Here is a 13,602-nt window from a genome sequence, read left to right on the forward strand (position 1 = left end):
AGTTATTGCAGAAAAACTGTTTCCGAAAAAATCGGCTATTTTTGCAGTTTTTGCCCCCTGCAGGCAAAACCGTTGACGTTAGGTTAAATCTGGGAGAATTACTCAGAAAGGGCGTTAACCCGCGCCCCGTAGGGGGGGGCCGAAACGGCCCCCCCTGTCCTTTTCGGTCGATATCTCCTAAACCGCTTCAGATAACGCCACCAAACTTTCAGGACCCCTCCGGGCATCAATTTTACACATTGTGACCAAAACTTTTTTCAGAGGCTATGATAGGTTGGCCACAAATGACGTCAGAATGACGTCATGTTCTGTCATTTTCGACCGAAAAAAGACCTTCGCGAGAAGACCTGTCAGGCCTACAGCTTTGAAGATACAGAAAAGTGATCAAGACATAAAAGGTGTAGAATTGACAGGGCTACAAAACTGCTATCTCGGATTTTTGAAATTTTTGAGTTTTGAACCCCAAAAATCAAAAAAACATTTTTTTGGATATATAAGTCAAAAAATCCAAAAAGTTTTTTGAGTTTCAAAAAAACGGAATATATGTGATAGTACCTACCGTCTTCTATCTACATACCGAATTTCAGATCGATACCTCGTTTTTTGGCCAAGTTATAGCGAAAAACTGTTCAAAATTGATGACGTCAAATTTTCAAACTCAATTTTTGGCAGTTCTAGACCTCGTAGAGCAAAACAAAGACCACCATTAGACTCCCCGTGACGAGCTGCATCGAATCGATACCCATTTTATGCAAAAATATCAACTTTGAAATTTGACCTTATTTGACCTGACCTTGACCTGACCTTCACCAAAACGTGACCTAGGCTGGCCCCAAAGGCTGCCTAGCCCACATAATCGCATTTGTCATGTAAAATGGACCATAAAACATGTATCACACGACACTTTCATATTGTGACCCCGGTGACCTGACCTCGCTGTGACCTGACCTGGTATCAGTGACCTCAGATAGCAAAGTATGTGTTTGACGAACAATGTACCATCGATGGTTTTCGATAAATTACCAATTAACTCGATTTCACAACACATTTCTTGAAATGCCTGTGAACGGTGAAAATCTGACCTTTGACCTGACCTGTGACGTCATCGGTTTGACCTAGGTCAATGAAATTTGGTCATAAGGTAGTTCCCGGGTGGGGCTATCGAACGCCGTTTGAATTTTGAAAATCGGCCGGTAACTTTCCGAGATCTTAGGGGGGGGCCGAAACGGCCCCCCCCCCCCTACGGGTGGTAGGGTCCGCCGGTAGCCCTACGGGGCGCGGGTTAATAGAGCTATCGAATGCGCTTTTCCGCGGCGCTGTAGCTCTATTGGTTCCCGAGTTATGCGTTGGCTTCTTGGAAATTTTCGACATTCGACCTGAAAATCGGCGAAATTTTGCCTTCAATGACCTCTGGTGACCTGACCTTTGACCTGACCAAAAAATTGACTGAAGTGATTTCGTCATTATTTTTGACGCTCTTTCGAACGCCGCCTTCCACGTATCGCTACGTGGCCCAGGAGCCGAATTACAAGGGGGTGTTCAAACACCCCCCCCCCCAGCAGGGCGTGGAAATCCAGGACCCCCAGCCGGGCGCGGGTTAAAAATGTCAAATTCAAAAATTGACCTTTTTACCTGAAAGTGAGCTGACCTAAAATATATTCAACTGAAAATGGCCTCAAATGACACAGACGACTTTTTTAATTCTATGGCTCAAATCGACCATAAAACATGTGTCACGGGACCGATACATGACATAAAACTTCTGTGACCTAGTATGATCTGGCCTTGACATTAAAGATAATTGAAAGTACAAGTTCGGTACCCGGGCCTCAGGGTATCTAAGGCAGCGCATATGTATACCAAGGATTGCGTAAACCAAGAATGAGGATGCGATTGGACTTGTAAGCCGGCGGCCAGAGCCTAGGTAAATTGTGAAGAAGTTAAAATGTTGATAATTTTTATTTTGACCTGACCTGTGACGTAATCGACTGCCTTGAGGTCAATGAAGTTAAGTTTCGTTGGACAGTTTTCTTGGACTATGAAACACCGTTTCAGTGTTGACGCTCGGCTCAGTAGTTACGGAGATAGGAGGGAGGCTCTGTAGAGCACCCCCCCCCCCCGTCAGCCGCGTTATGGAAAATACCCCAGTCGTGCGCGGGTTAAATATCCAAATTCACTTTGGTGATGTGAGTGTCGTTAGCATGAAGCTTGGTTTGTTGACATTACTGATAGCCACACAGTGGCCATCTTGACTGATCCACTCTTTGATCACACATGGTGGTTGTAACATTACGTATAATATACTTTTTCGTCCAGGCGTTACTCTTCTTGTTAACCTTCGCCGGACCTATCGGCTTGTGCTACACCCTGGCCTTGGCCGATTTGGTGAGGTCACCCGATATTCGGAGAGCAGATTCTGGGTCTTCTATAAGTAAGTAAGGCTTCCCGTTGCATCAGGGAACGTGGGGACGTTTATGCGTGGGTGTGTGTGCTTACTGCTTGGGCATCGCTACTTGGCTTTGTAGCGGTTTACAATTCATGACTAGTTTCTGCATCAATATCTACCAGAAGTAATGTCTTACTCTTAACAGTTAGAATCACGTTGACAACAGACACAGATCGAAGTGCTCAATAACTGAATTTGTGGGGCGTGAGCTGACGAAGCCGTAAAGCAGGGAGGAATCGTTTTGAAGCTTGGATGCAATGCAGCTTAGAAGAGGCTGTAGGGCGTTGAGGCATGTAGGTCTGATACAATATTAATCAAACACTCCACTTCATTGCTTTTAGCGTAACTCTTTACAGTCTACACATTTTGCACTCTATAAGCAATGCCATTTCTAGGTAGGTATACCTACAATACATAGTTCAATGCCAGTTCAATCATAGACAATACAATTCTGTCAGCTGTCGCATTATCATCTCTATATGTAGAAATACAGTGAACGAGAAAAAGAGTATGATATGAAGGAAACGAACGCTTGCGAAATTTCTCGTACACGTGATCAGCTTTTTGCAGCCACCTCCGAGTTCACGCCTCTCGCCGCTGCCGTCGCGCTCGTCGGCTGGCGCGGATTCCCAGCGTCGGAGCCGACGAACGACTCGACGCCCTGCAGTCTGGCTCGGGCACTGGTCCGGTCGGGTCGGCTCGGCTCTGCTGGAGGTCACCAGTGAAGAACAGCAACAGGCCCAGCGATCGGCGAGAAAACTAGATAGAATCGTCTAACAAGGTGGGTGTAAAAAGTGAGCTCAATTTACCTGATAAGTACCTACCTACACGCTATTAGATGTTTGCAGAAAGTTGGTCGAAGTGGAATAATATGTAATGGTACTGTTTATGAGTTGGATCATTTTCTTGGAAAAAACAATAGTCTAATTTTTATATTATAGAGACGAATGACGGAGGCTGGTCAAACGAAAGGCTTGGGACATCTATACGTACAAATGCTTTGGGAAGTAGGGTCTCTGATTCATAAAAGATGAACCAAGTTCAAACAATATTCGGCTTTGAAGTGTTAGATTACATGCAGTAGGTCTGTTTGAACGGAGGAAATGACGCTGCGCAGTTAACGGTCATTTATATTAAAGGGACCCTCTTACCTTAAAAAAGTCAATGAATTGGCATGAAAGTAATGTCGCTCGGTTCAGAAAGAGCAAAAACGAATCTCTACCAAATTTCACCGAAAAATTTTCACCGGTGTTCAAGATATTCGACTTTTACTTTTGTTTACTTTTTTGGGGTCTCCGCTGTTTCTAGCGACATCATTTTGGAAGTGCGGCGTTTGCGACAGATGTTGCGTGCAAATAGCATAATACTAGGTCGTTCAATAAGTAAGGTAAAATGTGCTATAGCTCATTAACTTAAACAAGTTGAGCAAAATAAAATATGTCATCTGACTCTACGAAAAATTTGCTACACAACGTATCCAACCGTTTTTAGGAGTTTGAAAAATTCTCCGAACACGGTCGGTATGAAAACATTGATGCAGCACCGTTCCGTTTGGGAAGTGCCGTTTTGTCAGGTGAGCCTCGAGTTCATCTCAAAACTGGCGTCGGCAGCAAATCGCACCCTGATGACGCCATATGGCCATTAACAATGCTAGTGGTGGGCAGTGGGTAGTGATACGGCAGTGTAAGAGACAAAATTCTACGGTAGGCAGACCTATGCTTGCAGGACCCTCTGGATCTGGCACAACCCGTGAAGTCAGTGAGGTGATGATGGAGACCCAAAGCATTCGCGCGACTGACTTCATTTACGGAGTGAAGTGTTATAGTCGAATCAGCTACAGGCATCATCAGATACGTTAGATATTTTCAAGGTCTGCCTGAGATGGATACCAAAAGAATTTACTCAACAACAGAAGGATGCTCGACTAGGCATCAGTCCGGGGGCGGCTTTGCTCTGTCAGTACAGGAATGCTGGAGTATAGCCCTGATCTGGCGCCGTCCAGCTTCAATCTGTTCGGATCGCCGGAAGACGTTCTGTTTCTGGGAGTAACTTTTTACGGATGAGGCAATCGGGAAAATAAAAAAGACATGGCAAAACACATCAATAAGGAGTTTTCCGAGCGGGTTTTCAGTGCTTGATGGAGTGCTGAGATAAGCACGTGCGCCTAAACGGTGATTGGAAGTAGGTGCAAGTTCTGAAGGCTGGGGTGGTTGATCGATGGGACCTGATACCAAATGCTTATAGCCATTTTGAAGACAAGATTTCAGTTAACATATGTTGCAAGTTTCATGTCGTTACACCAAAGGTGGACTGAAATAAGTGCGATTTTACCTTACTTATTGAACGACCTAGTACTATATATCACCACTGCTTCACAAAGATGTTAGTATAAGGTTTTAAAATCATTAGATCACCGCTGACGTCACAAATTCTAAGGGGGCATCTCAATGCATTAGCCCCTTATAATCCGAAAACTGCAAGTTTGAAATTCCATATCTCCGAATTAAAATATTTTTCGATGTTGTGAGTGCCCAAACCGGTATTTGCAGGCCATGGCCACCAATTCGGCTATCTCAACTCAAAACTAATGTTAAGGTGGGATGGTCACTTTAATTAAATCGCTCGTTATTGTTGATGAAAATTGATATTTGACTTGAATTATCTTGACGCAACGCTTCACCAACTTTTTATTGAGATGTTATGTTTTCCTTGACACTTTATTTTTGCACACTCTATGTACATATAAACAAATATATTACTAAATACTAACATCTATTTAGTTTTATTCATCCCTTACCAGTTTTATTAGTATCGTCTGTCGACTTACCCAAGACAATAACCGATTCCGCTACGTGGTGTTGAGCCCGAAATACAAGCAATGCCCTAAAAGTACGACTTGGTAAATCTGAGCACGATTCACACGGTGCTTTTCAACAACTTCGCCAAGTTTTCTTCTCACCGGAACAGCTAGCAGCATGTCCCGAAAATGACAGTGGGTGTTCCAATAGTGTCGGGTCACGTGGTGAAACTTTAGACTAAAGGCGGTTTAGTACGGTAATGTTCTAGCCTAAAAAAATGGTCAGAGCAACATGAAGACAGCTCAGTCAGCAGGGCTGCGGAGTCGATGGATTTTCGGCGACTCCGACTCCGACTCCGACTCCGGCATTCAAAAACCAGCTCCGACTCCGACTCCGACTCCGGGCAGAATTGTCGACTCCGACCGACTCCAACTCCCGACTCCGACTCCGCAGACCTAGCAGGGCTGCGGAGTCGACAGATTTTCGGTGACTCCGACTCCGACTCCGGCTCGGGTTTCTAAAATCGACTCCGACTCCGACTCCGACTCCGGTCACAACTGTCGACTCCGACCGACTCCGACTCCGACTCCGACTCCGCAGCCCTGGCTGTCAGGACAAAAAACGAGATTTACTGTTGGTGATAGTCGATAAATGCACGGTGACTATAAATAGATAAATGTAGTTTCACACTCCGACGTGGCTTGTAAGTCCTGTTTCATTTCGCTGGCAAAATACGTTTCATTATACCTACTTTATTATGTTTTTCACTTGATCTTATTCACACCTGTTGTAAATGCTATGACTTACAAGCATCACCATTTTTGGCTATAAGCTCAAAATGACGCATGCCGATGGTCGTGGGATTCGAGTGAACTTTTGGGGTTTAAAGAACCGTTGGGGCATTCCACGTCAAATCGAACAAAAATCGGCTGTTTTGCACCTTACCATCAGCGATTTCATTATAAATTTGTGAGCGAGTTCCTGTGTGGCCCCGGACATTACATTGATATTTTTTGCACATTCTGACCACAGGTCTTCTAAATATAGGGCATCAAATTTTTACAAAATGTTGCATCTTTATATTTTTGAACGCCTATAACTTTGGTTGTACTTGTTTGATTTGAATGAAATAAACCTTACTGTTTAGGTAATTTCTCAAACATTTGTTTAGAATTGCACCTACTTAAATATATGACCTTGAAATTTGCTTAACTCTGTTCTTAAGCACAAATATTGAAATAGCAAAAAACACGTCACCTTCGATTTGGCTCATTTTCATATATTTTATTGCCTACCATATTCTTAACAACCTGTGAAAAAATTAGAGTGGGCCATTCATAAGTTTCGAAGAAAATTGCACATATGCAAAGGTATGTTAGCACGCGCAGTGAAGGGGGAAGAGCGAATTTCGCCCACCCCTCCTGTTTTCCGCCAATATCTCATAAGATTAATGCGAAATTAATTATGGCTACCTGTCAAGAATTGAATTGGACATCTCATCGTGCAAGCAATAAGAAAATCGGTTCACAACTGTTCTAGTAATAGCGGTGTAAAGTGAACATCCTGTCGCCGCAGCGACGCGGCGACTCGGCAGCCGGCGCCGACCGCTACGCGCCGCCTGAATTGTAGACTGTGCCGGGACGGAACGGAACGGTTCCGTCTTTACATCGCGCTCCCTACCGCTGATTACGTTTGATTCACGTCAAATTTTGTGAGAAGACTAAGAAATGTACAGGCAATCTTATGGTGAAAGAATTTTGAAAATCGGTTGGTTAACAATTGAAATATGAACGTGTAAACACAAAATTGTGATTGCTGCGTTTCCCGCATCGGCCGAGCCCGCCTCAGCCGGCGACATGTTACTAAATAGCAGGCCTCTAACTGCCATATTTATTATTGGATTAACTAGAAATTCCCCATACATACAAAAAAATGTATGTTCTTTCGTATAGTGAAGATCAAAAGACGTGAAGATATCGTTGCGTGATAATGTTTTCGTTGAATTTACTTCATGATGCATTTCCACACGGCTCAAAATTCACCGCAAAATACCGTTTGCCTGAGACACTTTTGCTATGGAAGGTGAATGCTTGACTACGATGACTATGCATTTCCATTCTCGCAGAGTTTGGGATATCACTAATCAGCAATCATTCATTTCAGAAAGTGTGCACAAGCAAGCATGTCTTGACTCTGTCTTTCAAGGTCACGCGCGGTTGCGTGATGTTGATGCATGAAAACGGCGTTTGCCGCGAAAGTTATGAATGGCCCACTCCAATTTTTTCACAGATGGTTAGGAACATTGTGACGGACATAATATGTAAAAATTACTCAAATCGAAGGTGACGTGTTTTTTGCTATTTAAATTTTTCTGTTTTAATTCAAGGTCAAATGTATTTCAAGGTCACTTCAATTTAATTTTATAATTAAAAATCAAAGCCTTATCGATTGCCTATAAGACCCTGTTAATATCATTTTGATACCAGAAAAGGAACCAGAAATATAGCCATTTAAAAAATTGATGTGTGGCATTTTTCGCTATATTCGATGACCTATATCTCAGCGATACGTTATCAAATTTCGAAAATATTATACGTAACTCAGTTTTGAACCATGCCCAGTCTGCCTACAAATTTTCAGAAATATCGAAGGGGGTGACGGATTTCGGTGTTTGATTTGACGTGGAATGCCCCCGTTGTCTAATATAAGCAATCCATGCTATACTTTCTCTTAGTTTTTATATTGACCTCTCAGTAGCACGAAGGATGTGTTAACCCACGAGCCGCTGGGGGGGGCATAAAGTTGCCCCCCCCCCTTTACGTTCGGTGGAATATCTCCGAGACCTGATGAGCTACGAACGTGAAACTTGGCATAGCTTCAAATGAATACCTAGGCAATGTTTGAGAATAGTTTGGTGGTTATAGCACTTAAGATGACGTCACAGTGACGTCATAAAGTTTTGTCGTTTTCCGATATGGACCGTTTCTGATGTCGCTGAGCATGAAACTCAACTGTAAATGAACTAAACAGCACCTGCTGTCATCCTAAAACATCTAAGTACACTTGCATCTAGTTCCTGACCAATAATCAGCCCTTTATATTTGGTCCCATATATCTAATGTATCGTGAAGTCGTGAAGAAACTGAGAGTCGCAAAACTATAATATGACTTATGACGTCATTGTGACGTCATTTAAAATGAGATCGACACCAAAATTAAACACAACCTCTGCTTGGTATTCAGGAAGATGTGTGCAAAGTTTCGCTTCTTTGTCTCTTCGCGTTGCGATGATATCGTCGGAGAAGTAAAGGGGAGCAACTATATACCACCCCCCCCCCCTCCCAGCGGCCGGCGGGTGGCGCGGAGGCCCAGCGGCCGCCGGGTTAACAACAATAACAAACCAGATACTTCAGTATCAATATGTTTCGCACAGCGCAGATTTCTTACACTCCTCCAACACACACTCTCAAAGACTCATGTGAAATAGCTGAACTGAACATAACAGTAGGTAACTCGATTCCGAAACAGGAAACTGGAGACTCCGAAAACAACCACGCAGGAGAACAGTAATTTCCTCTGGGCAAGAATAGAAGCCATTTCACCATCAGCAGAGCAATAGACCTGCTCACACAAACATGCCTGAGTAGATCTGAACAGAAAATAAGGCAGCGCGGAGGCAAGGAAATGGCAGTTATGAAAGCGATCAAACAATATTACTTCGTCGCAGCTAAAGTGAGGTAAGCCTTTGAACTTGAATCAATCACAAGTTGTTTATGATTGATCAAACTCTTGCAGCGAGCTGCGTATGCTGCTTGCTGAACTTAAGTCCTAAATCGTGTCGCTGGAAAACTTTTCCTTCATTTCCAGCCCCACTTCACGACTTTCAGATAATTGGGTGCTGTCACCGTTCCTTGCATGCATTTATACACACATGGGACAAATGAGTGATACTACACTGCAAACTGAGCTTCAATACCAAAGCGCATCGCTCAAAATCTCTTCGTTTATTTCCTTTCCATTTCATGACAATATAAACAGTTCGGTACTATTACCGTAGCTTCCAAACATTTATGCATGCATGGAATGATTAACCCTAGAACGCCTAGGGGGGGGGGTTGTATCAACCCCCCCCCCCTGAGGTTTTTTCGAAGTGCACGCTAAACGGCTTGTCGTAGCGGGCTGAAATTTTCAATACCCTCTGGGGCAACCTATGCGCATCTTTTGATGAAAAAAAAATTGATCGGGTCATGTCAGGTCACGGAGTTATGACGTCATAAGAGGTACAGCCTCCGGCCGGATTTTCACAAACTGAGTGCCAACGCCCGAGGTTTCCTGCCGGTGGTACGGACATCGGTTGATGGATCGTGATGAAACTTCCCATGCATGTTGGGGCAAGTATTGGCTATCATATGGTATAAGAAATTTGACCGGGTCAGGTCAGGTCACGGAGCTATGACGTCACAAGAGGAACAGCGTCCGGTACTATTTTTGAAAAGCGCCCGAACCACTATTTTGCTAATTCTTGTCACCTCAATGGGAATATGCAGCAATATTAGCTTCTATAGGGAGCAAATGGACCTCCCAAATCCAAAAATACAATCAGATTTCAAAAATTTAAATTTTGATTTTTCGAATTTCTGCCGCCGACTGTGACCTTGCCGACTTCCGGCGCTCCCAACGCGCCATTTTTAGAGCTAGGGAAACGAAATACATACCGAACGATAGAGAATTGATCAAGGAACACGATAGTGAAGGTTTCAAGTCGATATCTCCCACCGTTTTGCCGCAATCGTCGCCGAAAGTTGAAAAAGTCTATTTTTCCGAAAATTTGACCTTTGACCGGTCAAAAGTAGGTAAAATGTTGACCTAGGACCAAAAAATATACCACCAATCGCGAGATCTCGTTGAGAGCAATCCGTTGGTTTTTTCCGCTAAGCTCTACGACCTTCCGTTTCGAAACGCCAGGGGGGGGGGTCGTAACAACCCCCCCCCCCCCTGGTCGTTCGTGTTATGAGAAATGGCCTGGTCGTGCGAGGGTTAAATGATCCAAAATGTATGAAAATGAAATATAACGGTTTCACTCATCATGACAAAACTAAAACAAAAACTCTAAAAACCAAAGTACATGCTGGACCTCACCTTGTCTTCCTGTTCAAATACCCATTGCTGATAATGTTGCCAGATAATGTTAATATCTGTCAAATTGATGCCCGTGCTGATGTCGCTATACCCCAGTCGGAATCCCAGCAAGTCAGCACATGACCAGTATTGATTCATCCGGCTCCCCAAGGATGGTGTGGGTGGCGTGCGGGTCCGTAGATTTGTTGATGTACTATTTATGACTGGGCCCGTCTTGGTGACAGGTGCTGGGCAGGGCTGCGGGCGCCACTAATGAACATGGTATGACGCGATGCCGGATCCGGCAGTGATGGCGCATTGCGGCGATGTGGGCGCTGATTATTTCCGAGGAAAGATACCACGGATTCCGTGACCAACAGATTCTCTCTGACTCTCTGACTATCTCTCTTTCTCTCCCTCTCTCTCTCTCTCTTTCTCTCTCTCTCTCTCTCTCTCTCTCTCTCTCTCTCTCTCTCTCTCTCTCTCTCTCTCTCTCTCTCTCTCTCTCTCTCTTTCTCTTTCTCTCCCTCTCTCTCTCTATCTCTCTCTCTCTCTCTGTTTCTCTCTCTCCCCCTCTCTCCCTCTTTCTCTCTCTCTCTCTCTCTCTCTCTCTCTCTCTCTCTCTCTCTCTCTCTCTCTCTCTCTCTCTCTCTCTCTCTCTCCTTCTTTCACCCTCCTATTTCACCCCGTTGCATCATAACTTCAAATTGAAAACAATCACCACTGACATCAACCCGCCATTCCAATTTACATCTGAATGAGTCCCGCGACTGCCCCTCATCACGCCTATTCCGACACACTCGAGAAGTCAGCTCTCTGGAGGCAGCCCGGTCACAGATGTGGAGCCAATTCACAATTCAGACGGTGTGCGGGTCGCACCGCTGTGAGCCCTCGGGGGAGCGGCCGCTGGCGACGCAAGTTTAGCAGCCACGGTGCCGGTTAGACTCGAACTTTGATGAGGAGAAAAGGCGAGCGAGCGTGATCGATAGTTCTGCTTCGAACTTGGAAACAGCTCCTCTGTGGGTGCTGAACATGTTGGAAATTAGTTGTTGTAGTTTCGAGTACAAGGTTACGGCTGCATTTGACTTCAGTAATCCACAGACTTGTAGACAGATGCATTAAAAACAGCGTGCTGTAACTTGTAAGTGATACATTCGCGAATGTTAACTGTCCTGCTGCAGCCAAAACAAATTGATTTATCACAGCAACTTTTTTACAATCGCTGACAAACAACTCGGACACTGTCAAGGCTTTAAAACGTAATCACAAGTTGAATTATGAGCATATTCTAGCTCACCCAGCTATATATTCGTATGGAATTTAGTCCAGCGGGGACAATCATCTGAGAGAGTGAGAGAGGATATTACCAGCGTTGCAAGCGTCATGTGGCGGCTCTCGTTTATTGTCTGATGAGGCTGGTGTTCATAGTACCTCAGTGCTCCGCTATTAACCGCTTTAGAACTCCGGCCTGGGCTTTATTTGGTCACTTTATATGGTCAATATTAATCGCCATTTGTGTCACCATATTCGGGCATTATCGTCAAAATGACACAGGCAATGAACATTAAATGTAAAGCATACCTATTTGATCAGGAACTTTTGATACGACTGGTTCTGTAATGTCATCGATTGTGCTGCTACAGCTGCACCATTTTTGTGAATGCGGCAGGATGGATAGCTAAATATGGCACTTCAAACCCTCCTTAGCCTCACAACTCATATTGGACGAGCTGCTGCACTTGGTCATCGGTTTTAGCTACGTCCAAGGCCGTAAAACGCCAGTGTGGTGTTTAATTCAGTGTGACTGTCCGACCCCCCAGCCTTTCCGGCCGCCGGCAAGGCGCTGCTGTCCCAAAGGCGCGTGACACATAAATGCGACAGAGACTCAGTGATTGAGCAGAGACTTGGACCGGCTCAGAGCCACGCCGAGATGGAAATCGGAGACGCCATGTTGAAATAGGATGTAGTCGGGCGAAAAATTGATGAGTTTTCAATGGCGAATGACGACAGGATACTGTTACAGAAGTTTTGTAACAGAGCAAGAGGTCCCGTTGGGAATTGCCGTAAATTGACCCAATCGCCATGGCTTATGAGTGGTATTACGGAATGAATCTAATATCCAGTTGCTATCGAATTAGGCAGGGTATGCAAGATGTAGCTAGCTGCTTCTTTCTGGAATGTTTAATTTCTTTCCTGAACTATAATGGACTGGACAAACATCCCAAATTAATACCAAAAAAATTAATAAAAGTCCTCAGACAGTGTGACCTTACATTCCGACATCAATGGTCGCCAACGCGTTTAATTATGGATCTCTTACCAGTTCCAATATGCTTCTACATTCACAGAAACGGCAAGACTCGGCAGATCCCACCGCGTCGAGCTATTCGGCTCTCGCACCGGCTATTGATTCCATACTGCGACAGACTCCCTAGTCGAGTTGGGACCGTCCGCAGAACGCGGGGCTCGGCACGAACTGAGACGACATTCCGAGCATATCTTAGCCTGTTTACCAGACTAGGGCGCAGAAAGTGTCGGGGTGTTATGGATTTCAGCTTTCAAAAATCAAGTATTTATTTGTTTATCTGTTTTCCACATTTGTTCTGAAAGAGCACATGAGCTTTGCGACCTTCTTGCGTTGACGAACGATACGATTTAACTGCAGCCTGTAATTATCAGCTCTAATGAAAAACAACTTTTACCAAGCCGCCGAAACTAACGTTAAAGCTCAAAGTTCCTATCTCGTACCTACTTACCTACCTGCTCCACACTTTTAGTAGGTACTCACCCAGACACACCCTGAAACTAGACACTCACACCACTCGAACTTGCTACGTTTTCTCATATACTTGCAACTCTAAGTTCCTTATCGCCTCAGGGTTGGACCGGTCAGAGACCATGCATCACCATGGCAACCGCCGCCATATTGGTTCTTACGGGGAGGCGCCATGGTAGTACCCAATAGATTCCCAGGAGACATTATCACCGTCACATATGGAAGCAGGTGAATACGGATCACCGATATTACGGAAGGGTTACATAAGAAAGTCTTCTGTAGGTAATGTTAAAGGGAAAGTGACACGTGGAATCCTCCTGGGGGTGATGTAGGGGGAGGGCTGGTGGCCTGGGCGACGGGGGCGGGGGGAGATGGCCGCGCGGTGTGGATCCGGTGTGGAGACTCGGGAGATTGCAGGAAAGGTCAGCAAAGTGCCAAGTTCAATGCGGTTATCTGAAGTCAGC

The 13,602-nt window shown here is 44.7% G+C and overlaps 1 protein-coding gene across 1 annotated transcript in view; it reads left to right on the top strand.

The window, feature by feature from the left end:
• Positions 1-3,109: 3,109 nt before the first annotated feature.
• LOC122365120 overlaps positions 3,110-13,602 on the top strand; it is a 29,433-nt gene continuing 18,940 nt past the window's right edge. Inside the window, exon 1 of the mRNA XM_043336077.1 lies at positions 3,110-3,227. The gene's annotated coding sequence lies outside the window, so the exon portion shown is untranslated. The remainder of the gene's footprint in view (positions 3,228-13,602) is intronic.

The sequence above is a fragment of the Amphibalanus amphitrite genome, unplaced genomic scaffold (assembly GCF_019059575.1).
Source record: "Amphibalanus amphitrite isolate SeventyFive unplaced genomic scaffold, NRLGWU_Aamphi_draft 000715F_arrow, whole genome shotgun sequence".
Lineage (NCBI taxonomy): Eukaryota > Metazoa > Arthropoda > Thecostraca > Balanomorpha > Balanidae > Amphibalanus > Amphibalanus amphitrite.